Here is a 21079-nt window from a genome sequence, read left to right as displayed (position 1 = left end):
TAGATCAGTATGCACAGGGCACTATTCGGGAAGAGCCTTTTCACACCATCGTCAACCTATGGAAAGCTCACAAGCAGGTTTTCAGAAGCAAATGGCCTCTGACAGTGGAGGGAGAACATTGGGTCATGCTCCACCTCAAGTTCCCAGATGCTCATGGGAATCCCCTAAGGAGGACTTGTGTTCCTCAGCGACTTGAATTCAGAGACAAACCACAGCCTATGCATCCTGGCTAGTAGCTATCAACAGCCTTATTCTCCATGAGAATTTGTCCAGCCCCCTTTTATAGTCATTCAGGTTCATGGCCATTGCAGCATCCTGTGGGAATGAATGCCAGCTATGCACTGTGGAATGTACTACATCATTTTTTCTTTCCCGTATCTTCCAATATCCATCTGGCTGGATGACCATGAGTCTCATGAGACAGGCTTCTCCACACCATAATTAACTGCCTCTGATCCTGTTGGAAACATTTAGCTATCACGCCTAGTAGCTACTGCTAGCCTTATCCCCCCATGATGTTATCTAATAATATTTTAAAGCTATACATGCTAGTGGCCCCCAACTGTATCTTGTGGCAGCAAATTAATTATGCATTGCGTGAATTGAATTATTAATTGCATTTATACTTTCGACACAGACATAAATTTAGTTACTTATATTTGTTTCAAAGTTTTACTGATTTTATCAGCACTGATATTTGTATGTATTGTTTGCTTCTTAAATTGTTTTGTGTATTTTCGTGGTGTATAATCTACAATTTTATTTATACACTACTTAATATAACTCTTTAAGAAGTTTATGCATAGTCATATATATAAAAGCAAGCAACACACAAATATGTACAATACAAAGCAGCTTGTGAATCATTTCAAACCAAGTACATAGAATAAAAAGTGTGTTCTTATTGACTTTCCCAAATGTCTTGCCAGTCACATCACTGGATGACTCCTACCCCACCCACATTAGGAGAGAGGGAGGAAATATCTTCCCCCAAATTCTAAGCCACAGTTCAAGCTGCAAATGCCAGAAAGAAAGCTTTACCTACCTTTTCTTTTTGCAAGTTGTTGTTGATATTGCTTCACTTGTGAAATTAGAAGCTTGCCTCAACTGCAAGGATCTACTCTAATTTCATTAGCAATTGCCACCAATTGTCAGGAAGGCGAAACCAAGCCCGGTGCCAGACTATGTAGGTCTCTCATGCCATTCAATGGGTGACTGAATGGGGCAGGCCAGGTGTTGACTGCCTGCATGTTCACCACATCTTTCCTCCTCCTGCTCACTGGTCCTTGGTAGATCAATGCCCTCTTTTGCTCCTACTGTTGTGACAAGGAAGGGAAGGGACAGCCAGCGTGACATTCACCAGATGTTGGGCGATGAGTGCATTATGTGCTATGCACAATATTTCCTGTAATGTTTATGACTACGTTGTAATTGCATGGCACTATGATTCACCCAGGCCACTGGACCTTAACTTTCTGCTTATCTTTACTGGGGTGAGTTGGATCTGGTCAAGTCCACACACTACAGCTGCTGTTTTGAACTGTCAGTAACACAGTAGGGTAGTTTTGCCGTTTCTGATATATCTCTAACCAAACCAACAAGGAACAAACAAACAAACAAACAAACAAACAGAAACACAGTTGGTTTTCAGATCAGTGGAGGACTGGCTAGGCTGTTGCAGAGCAAATGAATACAAGTACACAGAGTGGGTGGCAGTGAGCTTACCACAAAATGAGTGTCAGGAGTTCCCCAAAAAATACTTGGTACAAGGATAGGAGTGGTACAATTGCATCCCTAGTTCATCTGTGAAATACTGAAGGGAGACATTAATGCCTAAGAATTTGTATGCAGCTCTGCTTGATCAGGCCATTTTAGTGCAAAAGTTTCCTAATATAGACATGTCTGTATGCCATTTTACCCATGATACACATCCTTACAAATTGATTTTCCTATCATAATGCCTTCTGTATGTTATTTTCACTTAATATGTTCATTTTTATGCATACTTTGCCCTAACATGTGTGTTTTTATATTAGGCTGAAGAATCTTAGAATTGTAGAGTTGGAAGGGACCCTGAGGGTCATCTATTCCAACCTCCTGCAATGCTGGAATCTCAGCTAATGCATCCATGACAGATGGCCACCCAACTCTCTGCTTAAAAAGCTTTAAGGAGGGATTTCAATGATGGCTCTCAACTTGGATGACTTTTTAAAGAGAAATAGACACATTCATGGAAGATAAGTCAGTCAATGGCTACTAGCCATGATGGAGGCTATGCTCTCCCTTCATGGTAAGAGGCAGCAATGCTTCTGAATACCAGTTGCTGGAAACCACATGGGGAAGAGTGCAATGCAGAAAGCTTAAAAAAAGAACTGCATTGCAGAATTTGGAGAAGTGCAAATTTTGAAGGGTGGCTATGTTTAGGTTACATATTGTTTCAAGCTCCAATTGAAGAACGAAACAACTGGAATGAGCCTTTACCAAAGGTGTCATGGACTTTGATGATGCTCAAACTCAGGACGAAAGGGAGAAACGTGCTAAGAGGAAGGCACGCTTGGCAAATCCATACCGTGATCAACTACCGCCCAGAATCCGATGTCCCCACTGTGGAAGGACGTGTGGATCCAGAATTGGCCTCCACAGTCACTTACGGACTCACTGTTATAACTATGCTTATGGAAGACAATCTTACTCGGCGACAAGTGATCGCCAAAGAAGAAGAAGACATGTTGTTTCAAAAGTGTTAATTGGGTAGGTGGGGAACCTTTGGCTGTCTAGATATTGCTGAATTACAACTCCCATCTGCCCTAGCAAATATGGCCAATGGCCAGATATGTTGGGAGCTGTAGCTCAGCAACATTTGTAGGGCCAAAGGTTTCCCTCTATTGAGGTAGGTTCCTACTTAAATGCAAACTGAATCAAGTCCAAACTCAGCCATCAAATTCACTGGATAACCTGAGGCTTGTCACTAACTCTTAACCTAGTCTATTTAGTAGAGTTGTGAAGAAAAGGTATATGTGGGGTGGGGTGGGGTGGGGTGAGGTGGGGACTACTATGCCTGTCACTGTTGAGCTCCCTGGGTGTGTATAATTTTAACAAACTAAGCATATAGCATTTTTCCATTTAAGAAGAGCTTTCCCCCTTTAATTTCTGAATATCAAACTGCTATCCGTGGTCCAAGGGAAAAGCTAGGGAGGACACAATCTTACCTGAGCAGGACCTCATATAGCAGAATCTGATGCTTTAAAAATATCATTGCATTAGAGGCATGAGTTTGGTCACAGCTTTCCCCTGAGCATAGAGATGCAACAATTAAAAAAAAAAGCTGCACCACTTACCTCTCTGCCAGTCATGAAGAAACTGTAGTCTTCAGAGAAAAAGGAGATCCCTGGCTTTGTAGGTTAGTCCCCAGCCTTACCTGTGCAGTCCTTCGTCCTGTGCTTCCAACCATGTCCAATTTTGCACAATGAATTGGGTTCTCAGTGAACATGTAAATTGTGCAAGGTCCTGGGACTTTCCTCCCACAGCACTGGGATCCCAGTTGAGGCCACCAGGGCCTCTGACTGTATGCTACATTATGCCTTGAGTTGTGTAAATAAAAATCAGGACCCATCAGTTGGCATAATCTATCCATCATATTTACCTCTCATTTCCTTAGGCTTCTATTTGCTCTGACTCCTGTACAGTGGTGCCCCGCAAGACGAATGCCTCGCAAGACGAAAAACCCACCAGACGAAAGGGTTTTCCGTTTTTCGATGCGCTTCGCAAGACGAATTTCCCTATGGGCTTGCTTCGCAAAACGAAAAAGTCTTGCGAGTCTTGCGATATTTTTCGCTCCCCCCCCTTTTTCTAAGCCGCTAAGACTCTAATAGCCTTTTAGCCGCTAAGCCGCTAAGCCTTTAATAGCCGCTAAACCGCTAATCCACTGATAGGGTTGCTTCGCAAGACGAAAAAACCGCTAGACGAAGAGACTCGCTGAACGGATTAATTTCGTCTTGCGAGGCACCACTGTATCTCAGTCTGCCACTGATCCCAGCACCTTCGTTTTCCTGTTGTGGCAGATTTAGACACAAATGCTCACTTGGGCTCATCACCAACCTACCCCACTTGGCTGTTTGAGGAAGGTTTACCATCCTGAGCTTTTTAGCTCAGCTCCTGGGTTCTTTTCTCTCTCTCAGCAATCCTATCTTGCCAGCACAGATTCTCCTAGCATGGTGCTGTTTTCAGTTCCAACTCAACTGCTCTATCACTTCACTCAGAGGAGAGAATGTCCTTGAACATTCCATGTAGCCTTCTTTAATTCTCTATCACTAAAGAATAGTCATGGAACATTCTAAGGCATCACACCATTCTCAGCCAATGGGTGCACTCAAGATTTCATTGCTTCTATGAACTTCACGAAACACAAAACACATTGCAATATGGAGTGAAAGTGCTGCAATTTTAACATTTGCAGATGGGGCACACAGCAGGCATAGCTTAACAGACACTTCAGCCTTGATTTTCCAGGGTGGGAGGCTGGGTGAAGAGGGGGCAGTTCTCAGGTGAGAGCTGGGAGGATTTACTCTTCTATGTGTGGAATAACGGTTAATATATAATTTCGACAGAGGGATTTGCAATCTCATTTTTGTTGTTTTCTTTCTCTTCTTCCTTATTTCCTTCATTTCCTTATTTTTCCTTCTTTCTCTTTTTTCTTTTCTAGGTTAGTGGGATTTTTATTGAATTTTATGTTGAAAACTTTTCATAAGAAATGATTAAAAAATAAGTTTCACCCTTGCAGGTGCCAGGTTATTCTTATTTAATAATAATAAATATTATTATTATCTACTCTGCACCTATTGCTATATTACATACCACATACAAATTAAAACAGATGCCATTCAGAGAGAAATCAGGACAGTCATGAAGAGAAAACAAGAGAGAAGAATGCTTTAGAAATTTCTTAATAAGAGAAGAAGAAATTATCATCATATTATAAGGCTTAACTGTCATAAACCTTCAGTAGTCTCTAAATCAGCCTTCTCCAAATCTGGTCTCTTTTACAGGATTTGGGCTACAACTCCCCTCAGCCCCATGGGACTGCTTTCTGAGTTTAGCAGTCCATAGAAACTTACCAGCAGTGTTCAGACATTCTTTTTCCACAAGGTTGAGTCTCACCTTTGCATTACACTCTTTGAGGAGAAAGGTGAAGACTTATCTCTTTCACTACGTTTTTGAAGGTGAAGCCATGGGACCATATGGTGAAGGGTACTTAAATAAAGGGGGAAAGGATTAGAAGCTTTGGTTCCTGGTTAGCTGCAAAAAAAATTTGCTATTAGGACCGAGCTTGGCAAGGGCATAGGTTTCACCTATTATCCATCTACTCCCAACATGTGTGGAGGGAAGGGAGGAAGGAGCGTCCAAGTCCAAAGCTTATGGCTGTTCAGGAGTGTAACCATTTGGCATTATGTTTGGACACAGGAAAATGAGCAACCTGGTAAGCTTCTTTCCATAAAGATTTATTTTTAGTGCTTAAGATACAGAGGTAGGTTTGAATATATGTAGTCAATGCCCTGTGAATTCTCAGAAAGCACCCAAACCAGCCTTTTGCACGGGTCATAGGGTGGGGCAACTCAGTCTGGATTTTGCGAGTGTTTGAGAAGAGGTCCCCAATAAAGGATCAGAGTGAGCTTCTATAGCACTTGCCACTATTGCAAGGCTTTTAATTTGCACACACCCACATCCTGGTTGTATTGTATTGTATTGTATTGTATTGTATTGTATTGTATTGTATTGTATTGCATTGTTTTACACAGAAATTGTTGTAACCCAACCTGAGATTATCAAGGAAAGGTGGCGTATACTTTAATAAATAAATAAAACAGCACCAACCCCTTTCAGATGACACAAGGCATCCTAAGTCCTGCCCAGTTCAAGATTAGTGGACTGAAATTGTTGCAAGGATATAGAGAGCATGAAGATTTGCTTAATTCACACACTTCTCAGCGAAGGATTCAGATTTTCTTTGGCATGGAATGTGGGTAGCCCAACTAGAGGGGTCCTCTCTGCCTTTAAAAAGACTTCATCTTTTTTTCTCTTTTTTTATCTCATAGGCTGTGCTTTTCGGTAAGCTTGAAATCTTGCTCAACAGGCAGCTAGAATCCAAGTGTAGCGGGTAACACTTCTCACTCAACCGCTGACTACCCGCTGCCTTTCTGAACCAGTTCCCATGGTAACAGGGGCCTGACAAGAAAGAAATAGGGTAAAAAAGATTTTTAAGTCATCCCTAATTTGAAATTTCTATCCAGTTTGCCACATTCCACTCACCGTTCACATGGAAACAAGGAGTAAGACAGCAGTAGACAGAGATAAAGATGGCTTTGCACCTTCATTTTTGTATTTTTGGTAAGGTTCTAGTCTAAAATCAATGCGTCAGGAGGTTTCTGACACCCCGACCTAAAGTCTGTTTACTTAAACAGGCAGAGGACGAAAGGGAACGTATGCCTGAAATAGAATTTCACATATACTAATAGCAAACTCAGTTCTCCAAGTGCCAGTCCTTCCGAAGTGAAAACGCCACCATTCATACACAAGAAGGAGGTATTAGCAGGCTTGGAAGAAACACAATACTGCACAAGTATGAATGTGTATACACACAGACACACACACACATATATACATACATATATATGGGGGGGGGCTAGAACCATAAGGAGGAATGACTCAAAGCAACTTGTTGAGGACCATGCATGCTCAGTAGTTGTAGAATGCCAAGTGCCTGTTTGGGCAGGAAGAAACTGGGAAGGAATTGAGGTAGATAGGAAATGGAATGGGGTAGCCTGGAAAAGAGTATGACTAACATTCTGAGCAGGAGCATGTGATTATGCTGCGACAATCTATTGTCCAAGGTCCCACTTGGGTTTTTAATTTTAACTATTGAATTTAAGCATTCTGTGCTGTATCCAACTCAGAGTAGACCCACTGAAGGGACAAGACCAACTTAGGTCCATTAATTTTACAGAGTAGGACTTTGTTGGCTACAGCCTACTTTAAAGAAAAAGAAGTAATATTATCTCAACTAATATTATATTTATATCCAAGATTCCAGCCAGGAGCCAAAGTAGCTTACAATTAAATTACAAAACAAGTTATTTAGCACATTTATGGTCTGCCTTTACCCATAAGGAACAAAAACCAGAGTGCATGGTTCTCCTCCCCACAAATCCTGCAAGGTAGCTGAAGATGAGAGTAAGAAACTGACCCAATGACCTTTATGGCTGAGTGGGTACATGAGACAAGCACAGTTGACACTAAGCACTACACAACATGGGCACACAAGATCCAATAATGCCATGATCCACTTAATGTTGTTAGAATAACTAGTGTCTTGGGCAGCTGTATAAAAGGCTCCTTACAGAGGGCCAGTATTAACTACTAGCTTCCTCTAGCCCCTACCCTTACTAGAGTGTATAGCCATCTAAAAACCCTACTATGATAGTTGTGAATATAAAAATGATGGTCATGCCCTTGTCCCACCTCTGAAGGGCAACTCTGCTTCTGCTACCCCAGAAGGGTAACCCAAAGGACATTTGCCCTTCAGAGGTGGGGCAAGGGCGTGACCATCATTTTTATATTCACAACTCTCAGAGAACAAATGGAGGAGGTGTCCTTTGGGGTCATCCTTCTGGGGTAGCCAGCTGCCCAAAGATGGCACAGTTTATAGGACCCCCTGGAAATAGGTAATATAAGCAGGCATATTGAGCTTACTCTGGTACCTCACACAAATGCTGGTGAGCATGAGAATCAGGTCACCTAGCATAGCCAATAGTCTTTTGATAGTGCAAATTAACTGCACTGGTTATTAGTTCAAGAGGCAACTGCTCACCAGACATGGATTCCCTTTATGTAGGCTTTAAACCAGAAAACAAAACTGCACACAACAGCCAGCTTCCATGCAAGGATCAATCTTGCGGGATGAGGACCTTGGGCCTGACATATTTTCTTCCTCCTCCTCAGACTTTGATGATAAGGTTAACAGTTTCAAAAATGTATTATTCAAAAGATACTTTATGAAAATTTATAGACAAACAACCCTGCGGTGTATGTACTGTTTGCAAAGAAGCATTAGAAAGGTTGACATTTTGTAATTCACTATTTAAATTGGAGGAGAGCAAGCATACAAATCACTCAGCACTGCTTGATCTGCCTTAACACTGAAATGCTTCCATGAGAAATATGTTCTAATTAGAGAGTCTGAAACAAATATCTCCCCTCTCCCCACCACCTATGTTAGATGGAATCCACAAAGAGTAAAGCACATGGAAGCCTCATTGATTTCAGCGGGAAGCTTTTAAGCAGGTGCTTACCACTCCTGCTTAAACCAATAAGAGCTCAACTGAAGAACATAGGAACATACCCTGCAACATTTCTCTGATGAAAATAGGGATCTTCCATTCCATAATAATGCTATTTATACCCCACACATCTTACTGGGTTGCTCCAGACACTCTAGGTGGCTCGGGGGTCAGATAACTCCGTACCCTCCAACATTTCTCCAATGAAAATAGGGACATCCTAAGGAAAAATGGGACATTCTGGGATCAAATCAGAAACCGGGATGGCTTCTCTAAATCAGGGATGTCTCTGGAAAATAGGGACACTTGGAGGGTCTGTAGGAACACAAGAGCAGCCATGCTGGGCCAGACCAAAGACTATTGAATCAAATCTTGCTTCCCACGGTGGCCAACCAGACACTTACAAGAAGCCCAAAGCAGGAACACAGGGAACATGGATCAACAGTCTGACTATTCCCTCTAGTTCAGTATAATTTGCACTGACTGGCAGCAGCTCTCCAGGATTTCAGTCAGGAGTCTCTCCCAACCCTACTTGAAGATGCCAGGGATTTGACCTGGGACCTTCTGTAAGCAAGGAAGGTGGCTCCACCATTGAGCAACAGCGTTTCCCCACAGCCTTCCCCCATTGTTGCTCCCCAGTTTTCTGCTGCTGCTGCCTGGCACTGCTAAAAATTCTAAGGCAGCTTCCTGGAAGTATTTTCTATGTAGCGTGGTCTGTATGGGCATGCATGTGCACAGACAATAAAAATACTGAAGTTTTCTGCATACATGCTCTGAGTGCTATTGAATTATACTACTCTCAAAATCCTACACCTGAGTAGGTAACACACCATCTTCACAGTCCAGCACTGCAACCTCTGAATAGCTTTCTATGCAGAGGCTAATCAGGTGGGTGGAAAGAGGGCAGAGTGTCTTTTTAGTGGTGGTGCTTCATTTACGGAACTCCCTCCTCCTTCTTTGCTATCTTTTCAGGGCTAGCAGGTACTGTAGTTGTTGACGATGATGTTGTTGATGTTATCATACTGTTCAGGCTTTTTAAATTCTGGGGCTTAAACTCCCCCTTCTCCTGCTTTTCACTACAATTTCATTTTCTTGTTTCTTTTTATGGCACCAATTTTTATTGTATTCTGTTCTTGTAAACTGCCCCAGGAACTGCTTTTGGCTGAAGGGCACAACAGAGATACATTGAAACAAACTGAATGATTTTGTGACTGCTCTTGGAATCACAGTGGAACCCTGGAACCTTGATTTTCCAGGATTTTCTCAACAGGAGCTTCTAAGTGTACAAAGGTCTTACCTGCTGCAGAAAGTTATCATTGAACAAACAGAAAGGGGTGCAAGTAGAAAGAACACATCCAGGTTTTCACCATTTTCAGCAGAAATTCAATCACATACTGTACTCACAAGTGAAAGTTTCACAAAGTTGCTTTGATGCTCTTGCACAATAAATCTGCCCCCTCCCCATGAAACTTTTAGCAATCTAGAAAATGATGTGAAACTACAACCACTCTATGCAACATCAGATAACCTCCCAGCAAACAGATTGGAGCGAACACTTAATAGCCATTTCCATCTAACTTCCTAGCAAACTTCGTGCAAACTTACTCAATGAACAGGTTGTCTGAAAGCAACCCGAACACGATCTCCTTTCCTCACAAATGCCTGAACTGGACTACATGTATGCTGTATTCTAGCTAGTTCTAGTTTTGCCTAGCCGTTTAGAGGTAAATTCCACAACCCACATTTTGGGGAGAGAGAGAGAGAGAGATACATGCACCTGCCGCTTCAGACTAATGCTGTGTGAAAAATGCCCTACAGTTTATCAAAAGGTTTCTTTCCCCACAAAAGAAGCTTCTGTTTTTTCCACCGCAGGGTGCTTTATAATTATTGTGCAAGCCTGAGCGACCTTATCACTTGGCCAAAAGACCTCTTTTCCCCTCAAAGAGCTACAATTCTTCTCAGAGAATTCTGGGAATGGTTGCTCTGCAAGGGGAATAGGGTATCTCCTAACAACTCTCAGCACCCTTAACTAACTACAGTTCCCAGAGTTCTTTGAGGGTAGCCATGACTATCAAAGTAGTATAATACTGCATTATAGTGCAGATGGGGTGATGGTGAGGTAGATGGGTTGGGTTCACTGGGTTGGGTGTTTTCCTTCCCAATGATCGTTTCTCTAGCACTCAGCAGTCTCCCCATTTGCCCACACTTCCTGATCTGAAAAAGCTCAATGGGAGGAGTTACTTCATGAAATTTCCCCATGGGCTTTAACTGAAGTGCAGGAAGCTGGAAATGGGAGTATATGTTGTTAGATAACCTAGTGAACTCCACAGCCTGAGTAGATGTTGAACCCAGTTCTCTCTGGCATTCTAATAAACACCAAACATTCTAATAACATCACCTAATATATCAGCTGGGTCTTCCTTACCTGCTCAGATTCACATAGATGACACCTAGTGTGCCGCATTGCTTCAAATTTCAGACCAGGTTTGAGTTCAAATGTTTGTATGCTGCCTTTCAGCATCAAACCCTCCCAATGTGGCTTCCAACTTATATATTCACAAATGAGGTTTAAATCCCCATTCCACCATGAAGCTCAAGGGATGACCTTGGACCAGCTGTTATCTCAGCCCAAGATTTATTCACATTGTGAATGGATCTCACTTCCACAGGATGAAGTAATAGCCACCAACTTAGATGGCTATAATAGCAGACTAGACAAATTCATGGTAGAGAAGGCTGTGGATGGCTGCTAGTCATGTTGGCTCTGCTCTGTTTCTGTGATTGGAGGCAGTAAAACTTCTGAATATAAGTTGCTGGAATATACAGGAGGGAAGAGTGCTCTTGTGATTGGATTCTGCAGGTATCTGGTGGACCACTGTGAAAACAGGATGCTGGACTAGATGGGCCTAGACCTGATCCAGCAGGCTGTTCTTATGTACTAACCTACCTCACAAGGCTGTTGTTAGGTTACTCTTTCCTGATATACTCTACAAGCAAGATTTCATGGTAGACCAAAGTTCCTTTACAAATACATGGTTTGCCTTAAATTCTGTGGTGAGTGCATAGGTAAAGGTAAAGGGATCCCTGACCATTAGGTCCAGTCGTGGCCGACTCTGGGGTTGCGGCGCTCATCTTGCTTTATTGGCTGAGGGAGCCGACGTACAGCTTCTGGGTCATGTGGCCAGCATGACTAAGCCGCTTCTTTACCTTCCTGCTGGAGCAGTACATATTTATCTACTTGCACTCTGACGTGCTTTCGAACTGCTAGGTTAGCAGGAGCAGGGACCACACAACGGAAGTTCACCCTGTCGTGGGGATTTGAGCCACCAACCTTCTGATCGGCAAGCCCTAGGCTCTGTGGTTTAACTCACAGAGCCATCCGCGTCCATGATGAGTGCATGAATGACCTCAAATTTGAATGAAGGACTTCCATCTCATGTTCACTAAACCCACACAGTGCAGAACACAGGTTAATGAAAAGCAGTGCAATGGTGAAAAACACTGTAAGCAAGACTACTATGCACAACACTGAAACAAATGGAAAACATCTCAAACCATTCCACTGATCCCCACATATTCCCAGAGACTAAATGGCAAGGAAGATTGCAGAATAAGGACCAAATTAGACAAAATATTATTCATGCCTTTAGCCCCTGCATGTTTTATTTTTTATTTTTTTAATCAAACAAACACAACAACAACAACAGATTGCAGGTTGGGAAAAGACACCAGATTGGAACAGTGACAATTTGAGTTGAGGTAGCTCTTTGCCTGTACCATGGTTCTGATCCAAACCCTCTATGTCTGCTCTTTGCGATCAGAGAAATGCTCTCATTGGCAGAAGTGGGAGCTTTCATCCTATTCTAATAACAGGCAGGGGGTGGGGATGATACAGACCAGGACCATGGGGTGGGGGAAAGGTTACACATTGCCATGCCATGCTCCCAATATGCTTCTACTCTCCCCTTTCGTATTTGTTTAACAATCACACACAACAGCACACAAAGACTAAAGAAATCAATAACATCATATCTATCTGGCCCTCTGACACTCCTGCCTAAAGCAGGGGTTGGGAACCTGAGACCCAGGGAGATTAATGTGGCCCTCGAGACCTTTCTAACTGGCCCCTGGAACTCTCCTGAGGCCACAACACCTCTTCCAGGAAATACTCTACGAACTTCTTTTTCCTGGCTAGGAAGTATCCCATGAACTGTGGTCATATTTACCTGGATGGAGGGGTGTGGGTGTGGGTGTGGGTGGGTAGGTGTGGGTGTGTGGGTGTAAAAGAGTGAATGTGGTGTAGTGGTTAGAGCATCAGACTAGGACCTGGGAGACCAGGGTTCAAATCCTGACTCAGCCATGAAGCTCACTGAGTGACGTTGGGCCAGTCACTGCCTGTTGGCTTAACTCACCTCACAGGGTTGTTGTAAGGATTAAAGGATGTTGGGGAGAACCATGTATGCTACCTTCAGCTTCTTGAAGAAGAATCAGGGATATAAATGCAATAAATAAAAGCAGATTTTAAAAAGACCTCTTACTTTTGCACAAAAGGTAAGAGTTGTGACAACTGCCCCACCCATTTTTGCCTCTGGCCCCACCCATCATTTGCATGAGCTCCGCCCCACCCAAGTAAGCTTGCCCATGAAAAAATGCAATCCTCAGGCTGAAAAAATGCTCCCGACCCCTGTAGTAAAATGACAGACCACAGAAAGGTGGCGACAAACAGGATGTATGCAAGAATGCACCAGTAACATTTTACAGGCATGCACAGGAGCAGGCAGGCAGGAAGAAGTATGAAGCATGAGCAGAGAATCCTTCTACAGCACTAACCCTGAAACCAGATTGCAGATGTATTACGAGACGGAAATTCATCTTCATTATGCACCTCCTTGCTGGCAACAACAACCGGGGGTGGGGGGATATCATCAACCCTCAAAACATTTTGTCCTCATTTTCCACTTCAGAGGGACAGTCAAGTCATTTCCCCTCAATTAAAATCCATTTCCAAAAAAGATTCCCCCCCTTCGGATGTGCTAGAAGGCTTTATAGTACCGCTTCACAGCTAACTGTATCACTATTATACCAAACACTGCCTCAACACAAGAACACAATATCTTTTATCATCTGCATATCTAGGCCATCTATTCTACTAATTACTAGCTGGATTGCAAGAGAATGATAATTGCAGGTGGGTTTGGAGGAAGCAAAGTATCTGTGCAGAATGGGTGGGGGAAAGAAATTAATAATGTGATATAAAAGCAAACAGGCTGCATACTGGCAACGGATGATGCTGGAAAATCTTTACGCTTGTGAAGATTTGTGTGTCTTTGGGAGAGAATTTCTCTCAGAAATGTTCAGGTAGTGTTTGTTTGCTTTTAACCTTATTATCCAGTGCATTGAGACAACTCATCAAAGAATTTGGGCAAGGGCTGGAATTTTGCTCCCTGTCCCAATGAAAATTAATGCTACTTTTAAAATTTCCAGGTAAGTGTCCTGTGGAGTGTGGAATTTTACACTCATTACACTGATTGCTCTAAGCCCTCTAAGCAGTACAAAATAATGCCATAAACAATGCTAAAAGTATTACTATGAAGTTCAAGGCTACTGGTTTTTTCTATGCTTACCAATTTTAATACACTGCAGGCAGGTATGAAATAAAAAGGCTGCAATCCCCTTCCCATTTTTCCGAGAGTAACTCCACTGAACAATGGGACATGCTGCATAATCCTAAGAGTATGTACTCAGAGTTCATTCCTACTGAACTCAATGAAGCTTACTCCCAGGTAAGTGAAGTGAGGACTGCAACCTTCTTAATGCAGTGCAAGTCATTAACTGCACAATCCTATGCAGGTCTAACCAGAAATAAGTCCCACTGTATTAAGTGAAGCTTACTCTCAGGAAAGTGGGGAGAGGACTGCAAAGGGTTGTATGCAATGCTAGTCCTACTCAGAGTAAACCTATTTAAATTAATGAATGTGGTTAACTTAGGTACATTAATTTCAATAGGTATAAAAATTATTTGAGGGCAACCCAAAACTTCTGCTACCAGTTACAGTTTAATACCTATCAGGGGAAGGAGCAAGACCATCAAATATGTTTTTAAATCCATGTATCATAAGCACATGTAGGAGAAACCTACTGTTTAATGCTTCTGTCATGTGCTTTATAAACACATCCTGTACATCTTAATATATATATGGGACCTTAGTCTACAAAGCTGAAGACACTCCTTTAATTTAGTATATTGTATTTAGAAGATGGGCATATAAAACATCACATAGTTCACCTGGCAAGATACTTTCCCTTCACTCAAAAACAATCAGAGCATAGAATTGCATCTCAGAAAGGATGCACAGCATGTGGGAGAAAGATGGAAAAATAAATTCCAATAATAAAAAAATATTTATTTTTCCTCCTCATTCAGTAGCTAGCTTGCTCACTGTTAATATTCCTCAGTACTTCATATTCCTACGCTGTTCTGTTTGCCACAGCTAGGGATGTGGGTGCACATATGAAATCAATTCTGTGCTGTGTTGTTTAGTTCAAGTAATTAATAGACAGAGAAATGCAAACACATAAGCACACTTGCCGTTGTTTCCACAAATGCACCCAGAGTCAAAACAGGCATATTTGATGCGTCTTCAGGGCAATGTCGGCAGCTGGATTTATTTTTGACACTATAACAAAGAGTCTCATGGCACCTTGAAGACTTAACAAATTTACACTACAGGTCATCCATCTCAACAATTAAGCTGCAGAGAAGGGCTCCATACAACCAAGATAGATTTCTGAGTATTTGTAAACTGCAACCATAGGATATAAAATGATCATTTAGTGCAGTCCTATATTGATCTGCCCAGAAGTAAGCCCCCTTCCTCTGGGGGTGGGGAAGGGAAAGTCTGATTAAAAAGACTCCACCATCAAAACCACATGCTTCTACTGGTGCTGATTAGAGCCGCTGAAGCTTGCTTGAGCTCCACTCCACCGTAGACAAAATACAACTGCAAGCTCTCCCTCCTACACACACAACGGCTACTATCATCATTCATTTCCAAATAATGAACCCAACGGTTTTTTTCCAATGCCCAGCAGAAGCAATTGCAGGAAACTAAGAGTGTATGAGAGCACCTGTGTTGATTGATGGATTGCAAGTGTTAAGTGAAAATGACCAGAGGTGCCAGGAGTGAGGAAACTGCTAAGCATATCACGAGGAAGACTGGAAAGTAGCTGGGAAAAGTGAAGGAGAAAATGAAGGCAAGGAGCTGCCTTCTCATTCACCCTAACCTGGATTTCACAAAGACCCTGGAAATACATTGCCACACCTTGAAGCAACACTCTTTCCCCCCCTTAAAGACTGTCTTCACTTAACTGTTAGTAAAGCACATCCGTAAAGCACATCCACAAATTCCTTCCCACTAGCTAAGTTAGAATTTCCAGTCAGTAAATAATTGAATTTCTGCTGACTTTAAAGATGTTAAAAGCTCATGGTTGTGTTGTGACACACTTTTAATAAAGATAAATAAAGCCAGTATGTCTGCTTTAGAGCCAACACTGTGTAGCAGTTATGAGAGTGCAAAGCCAGAAGCCCAGAGTTCAAATCTCCACCCATGAACTCATTAGACAATCCACCATCCCATCACTTCATCCACAACAAGGAGATGAAAGCAAAGAACTGCCTTACAAGGTTGTTGTAAGCAATACAGATAATTTAAATTGATTTTTTTTTTGGGGGGGGGAGATGATAGAGAAATGCAAGTGCTGAATACCATTATACTCATATATGTAACATGAAAAAGCTGAACTCCTATCTGGGCCTGAGAGGGAATATCTTTCTGACGTGAGATCCCAGAGAAAAACACATTAATTAAAAGGAACACACATAGCACCTACAGTTACAGTAATAAAAGGACAATAATACAGCAACTGTGAGCAAAGGGGACCCCCTATAGGCAAAATAAATGTTAGGAGATAGCTAAAACAAATACTACATAATTTCTGATTGTATATACAGTATATAGCCTACCGATCTGTTTAAAGAGCTGTACGTCTCTCACACACTGCAATTTACAGTGTACAATTTCAATTATAAACATGACAATCAAATACACTTCAGTCTATTACCGTATCTTTCCAGTGTATATGTGTGCAATTGGACACATTTAGAATCTGCAGCACATAAAAAACCCACAATGTGAAGTGCAAATGTTAGAACACAGACAATACCAAAGTTGCACACCAGTCTACAGGCAAAAGTTGCTGTTCCTGCACATAAAGCTGGACACATGGGTCTAAAAAAAAATGCAGCACATCACACTAAGCATATGTTCATGAATGTGAGATTCTCTTACATGGACTATTTGATGGATTATTATCACTCTCCCCACCACCACCACCCCAATGCACACTGTTGCACCTTGACTTGACCCACAGCACCCATCAATCCACATGTGCCAGGTCCGAGTAAAGGGACTGTGAATCCAATCTACACCACCTGGTGTACAACATTCGGTTATTCATTTCAAGCGGGGATTCCACCTACAATTCAAGGGTGGTTGGAAGATATGTGCAAGGTTCCTGCGGGTTTGCACTACGGTTGTGTGCATGGGGTGCGCGCGTGCGTGTCGCGATCCCAGCAGCAGAAGTGTCGGAGTGTCCTTAAGAGATCTCGGCTGACTTACACAGAGCATATCCTGCGCATAATTCATGCCGAAAGCAAGCCCCACCGCGTCCAATTGAGCATGTTATACTACCTAGTAAGTGAGCTCAGGATTGCAGCCTTATTGATTGTGACTTCCCGTTGTTCTCCTCCTGCAACATCAGACCCACGCGCGCACACACAGACACACACGCACGGACATGTCAAGTCCAGTTAGAGCGGAGTCGAGGTAGAGGAGAGGGAAAGGGACCATCGCATCTCCAAGGGCGCGCGCACAAGCTCTTCCATCGCGCAAGCCAGCCAGCCAGCCAGCCAGCCAGCCAACCCTCCTCCTCCTCTTCTTTTTCTTCCTCCTCCTCCCCCTCGAGCCAAACTTACCTGCTTGCCCAGTGGAAGTTTCAGTTGCTGCTGCTGCTCCTGCAGCAGCGCCGCCTCCACCCCGCGCGGCTCCGGTGGCCAGCCATCGCGCCCGGCTGCCGACGCTGCTGCCCTCGTCGTGCCTCTCCCCGGCGCGGCAGCTACGCTGAAGGCGAATATAAATCCACATAGCCGAGGATGCAGCTGCTGCTGATTGCCCGCATCATCATCCCTCCTCCCCTTCCCAGTCCTCCTCACAGGGGCGACTCAGCGCCAAAAGCAGAGAGAGGAGACCCCGGCTTGTCCGCAAAGGCAGACAGGCTGCTTCGGAAACGCGAAGCTTCCCCAGCCGCGTCTGCTGCCTTGTCACTGCTCTCGCTCTCTCGCCTTTGCACACCCAGCCGCTCTGCGCCGGGCAGACTGGCAGCAGAGAACCCGATCCCTTCTGAGCGGTTTGCCTCCTCTGCCGCTAATGAGCATGCCCGGGAGAGGAGGAAGGACATGCGCGCTGCCGAATGCCGAAGCCTCTGCCTTCACCTGCTGCCAGACTCTTGTGCAGGTGCACTGGGAGGAAAGCAGAGAAAGAAGGCGGGAGGGAGGGATTTAGGGAAGTGGGCAGAGGAGCCCAATTCTAACCGGGAAGTGAAGGGGAGGCTTTCCCCAGAGACGATCCTTACTTCGGATGGGGAACAGAGCGCAAAATGGGAGAAAGGGGATTCGACGAGAAGCGGCGAAAAGGGAGGTGGAAGTGGGAATATTTTCCAGACTCTCTCTGTCACACACACATTGCTCAGATCCGTCTTCACCGTCTCCTTGCTTCTCCCCAGAAAACACCCATATTCATGGGTTGCGAAAGACTGGGAGATGGGTGGGTGGGGGCCACAGAATGCGCAAAGGGGGAGAAATGCCGCTAAACTGGGAATCCGGGGAGAAAGAGGCAAGCGACGCTCCGCGGCGGCGGCGGCGGGGGGGGGGGGCTAGGGAGGAGAAGGGAGGGGAGGAGGCGGGCGGTGTCAGCTAAGAGGGTGCAGCGAAACACGCAGATTATTGCGGGGGAAAGCAACAGGTGAAGACTGCCGGCGGCAGACCCCGAGGATCCTTGAGAACGACCGCAGGAAGAGAAGGATGGGCGAGGAAATCTGAGCCTCGCATTCAATTGGCTTGGGGAGATACGGCTGCCGTATCAGAGCCACAACCCGGACCATGCACTGGGTCCAGGCTGCTGAATCTGACTCTCCAGGTGCCCCTCATGCAGAAAAGCGACCTTCCCACTACGTCCTTACCCGATCCATTTAACTGGGGATTAGAACCTGGCAGCTGCTGCCCGCAAAGATCAGCCATCGGAAATGGGGCGGAGGAAGAAGGAATAAATGGAGAGACCTATGGGTGGGGTGCAAGGCAACAATGCCCTTGGCCCCTTTCCTACACTTGCAGAAATCTTTTGTGAGCAAATGAGCGGAAAAATGGGAAGCTGGCAAACTCTGGAGGCTGGTCCATTAGGGCTCCAGCTGTCACTAGTTCTAGCTCCACCTACAATTGGCCTTCTGCCTTGCATCCCATCAGCCAAGGACACCAATCGCCACTGGAGCCAAAGATCTAAGGATGAGTATACCAGGAGGAGTTCACATTAGGGTTCACCTGCAGCTGCTAGGAATCACATTTATCTGGTTCCAGCCAACGCAGTCTGAGGAAAAGGTGGAAGTATGGAAGTAAACTTGGTTAGGCCTTTCACAACAAAATCTTATTTCACTTTCTCCTTTTATCATTTGTTGCTTTCCTTTTAGATTTCTTAAGCCTGCATCATAGTTCCAATTGAACAATCATTTTATTTATAAAGAACATTATCATTAGGTCATTCATGGGTGTTTTTTTAGCAAATGAGTATACAAGGAGACATTCAATATCTGTCATTCCAAAAATCAAAGTTTTTTAGTGTTGCTACCTTCCTTTGCCTTCCAACCCCTCATCTCAGTTTTAACAAAAGTCTGGAAAATCTGGTTCCCCTAATATTTTTATTGTCGTTCTGCCCTCTATCTAGCATGTGCCAAAGAGGAAGGGATGCAGCAACAGCTGAAATTATAATCAGCAGCCTAAGAAAGAACAACAAAAATCAGCAGTTTTGAAATTAGTGGTTAAAATCAGTTTAGTTTTAAAAGATTTTATCCACCATCTTGGTTCAATATGTCCAGCTGTATCCAAACATAAATGAAAATCTGCTTCTTGATCTCAGGATCAATCATTCAAAATTTGGCTAGATTATATTAAGGGATGTCCAAATGAGCAGTGCTGTTTTCAAAGTTTCACTCCACCATCTTGATTCAAAATGGCAACCAAGTATAATAAAACAAAAGATGAAAATCTGCTTCTTTATCACAGGAATCATCTTGCAAAATTTGGTTATGATACCTGTGAGAGAAAAACGAATACATTTCCTTCTTCTCAATTTCTAGTTTATGCGTGCATTACTTTAAACCACATGAGGGCACTATTTGTCTAGCAATCTAGTCAGCACTTGTGTGTAGTCTTTGCTTTGTCTAAGTTAACTCCGCCCCTAAAAGCTGAGCCATTTTCGTGTTCTCTCCCACCTCTTGAGACAAGATGCCTGCTATTCTCTCTTTCATCACCACATAACCTGTAAATAGTTCCTGCATGAATAAAGCCTTTGAACTCCAGAAACATTAAGTGATTATTCCAAACTAATTCACCCAAGCGGCAAAGTATGCCAGCAATATATTCATGCACAGAGAACAGAGAATTTCCAAAATATGTAGTAAATAATATAATATACTTTAGTAGGTGGCACTGACTCCCAAACTTGTGTTTTACCTACAACTCCACCTGATCCTATTCTTCCTAGTCCTCTGAAAAACTGAGCATTTTTCAAAAACCTAACTGGAGGAAGTAATGGTTATGATAAAACGTGGCCAGCACAATTTACTGTAGTTGCAAAATGCATGCGTTTTGGTTTGTGTAGACTTATATGCTTGTCTCTAAAAACAAAAACAAAAAGATAGGAGTGTTGTATAGTGTATGATGAAGCTGTTTTTGTTTTTCACAGAAGGAATCAGGCAGCAATACAAGAGTCCTCCTTCGACTGTTAGTCACTGCAGTGGTATAGTGCCATTCTGCTACTTACCCCCAGCAACAGCATTGTTGTCATATGTTCTTACATCCCTGTGTCATCAACTGGAGTGGTATTTGCCAGTGTTGTAGGTTTTGTGAGACTTGAAAAGAGATCTGGCCTGGCACATGATCCTTTTGCAAGGTAGGGTAAGCTCAGTGAACTTCTTAGCTGATCATGGTTACACACCCTGGTCTCCCTAACCAAGGTATGACATGATAACCACTACCCCATCATTTGCCAGTTCATGCATTGGTCAAATCTCAATGGGAAATTGTGGTCAAGAAAAAGAAAGATTTAAGTTTGCATAGATGATTAACTATGAACTGTGTTATAAGTTCTTATACACAGATACCTGAGAGAAAGTAGTGTTGGGTTCAAAAAGCGTTGCTTCTGAGTAGACATGCATAGTGTAGGATTGCACAGTCAGGGCTGCAACTGGGCTGAGGATTAAATCAGACTTGGATATTCTCAGTGTCTGGAATGAAAAGCATGGCTCAAGAGTGTCCCAAATTCCTGCCCACTGGCTTTGTCCCTTTGAACACAGTGAGATCCACTGGGAATGAAGCCAACAATAATCTGTATGGTTTTACTGTGAATTCTGTTTCTAGG

The 21079-nt window shown here is 43.4% G+C and overlaps 1 protein-coding gene across 11 annotated transcripts in view; it reads right to left on the bottom strand.

Moving 5' to 3' along the window:
* Window positions 1–17855, bottom strand: part of TENM1 (teneurin transmembrane protein 1) — a 395160-nt gene extending 377305 nt beyond the window's left edge. For 10 of the 11 annotated variants that reach the window (XM_081180104.1, XM_081180105.1, XM_081180115.1 and 7 more), the window contains exon 1: window positions 17368–17855. The gene's annotated coding sequence lies outside the window, so the exon portion shown is untranslated. Of the gene's footprint in view, window positions 1–17083; window positions 17102–17367 lie in introns of those variants that run through there. The other variant, XM_081180111.1, reaches the window with a different exon arrangement.
* Window positions 17856–21079: the final 3224 nt, after the last annotated feature.

The sequence above is a fragment of the Podarcis bocagei genome, assembly GCF_964188305.1.
Source record: "Podarcis bocagei genome assembly, chromosome: Z".
NCBI lineage: Eukaryota > Metazoa > Chordata > Lepidosauria > Squamata > Lacertidae > Podarcis > Podarcis bocagei.
Note: the sequence above shows the minus strand (reverse complement) of the source record. Positions and strands in the feature narration are given on the sequence as shown.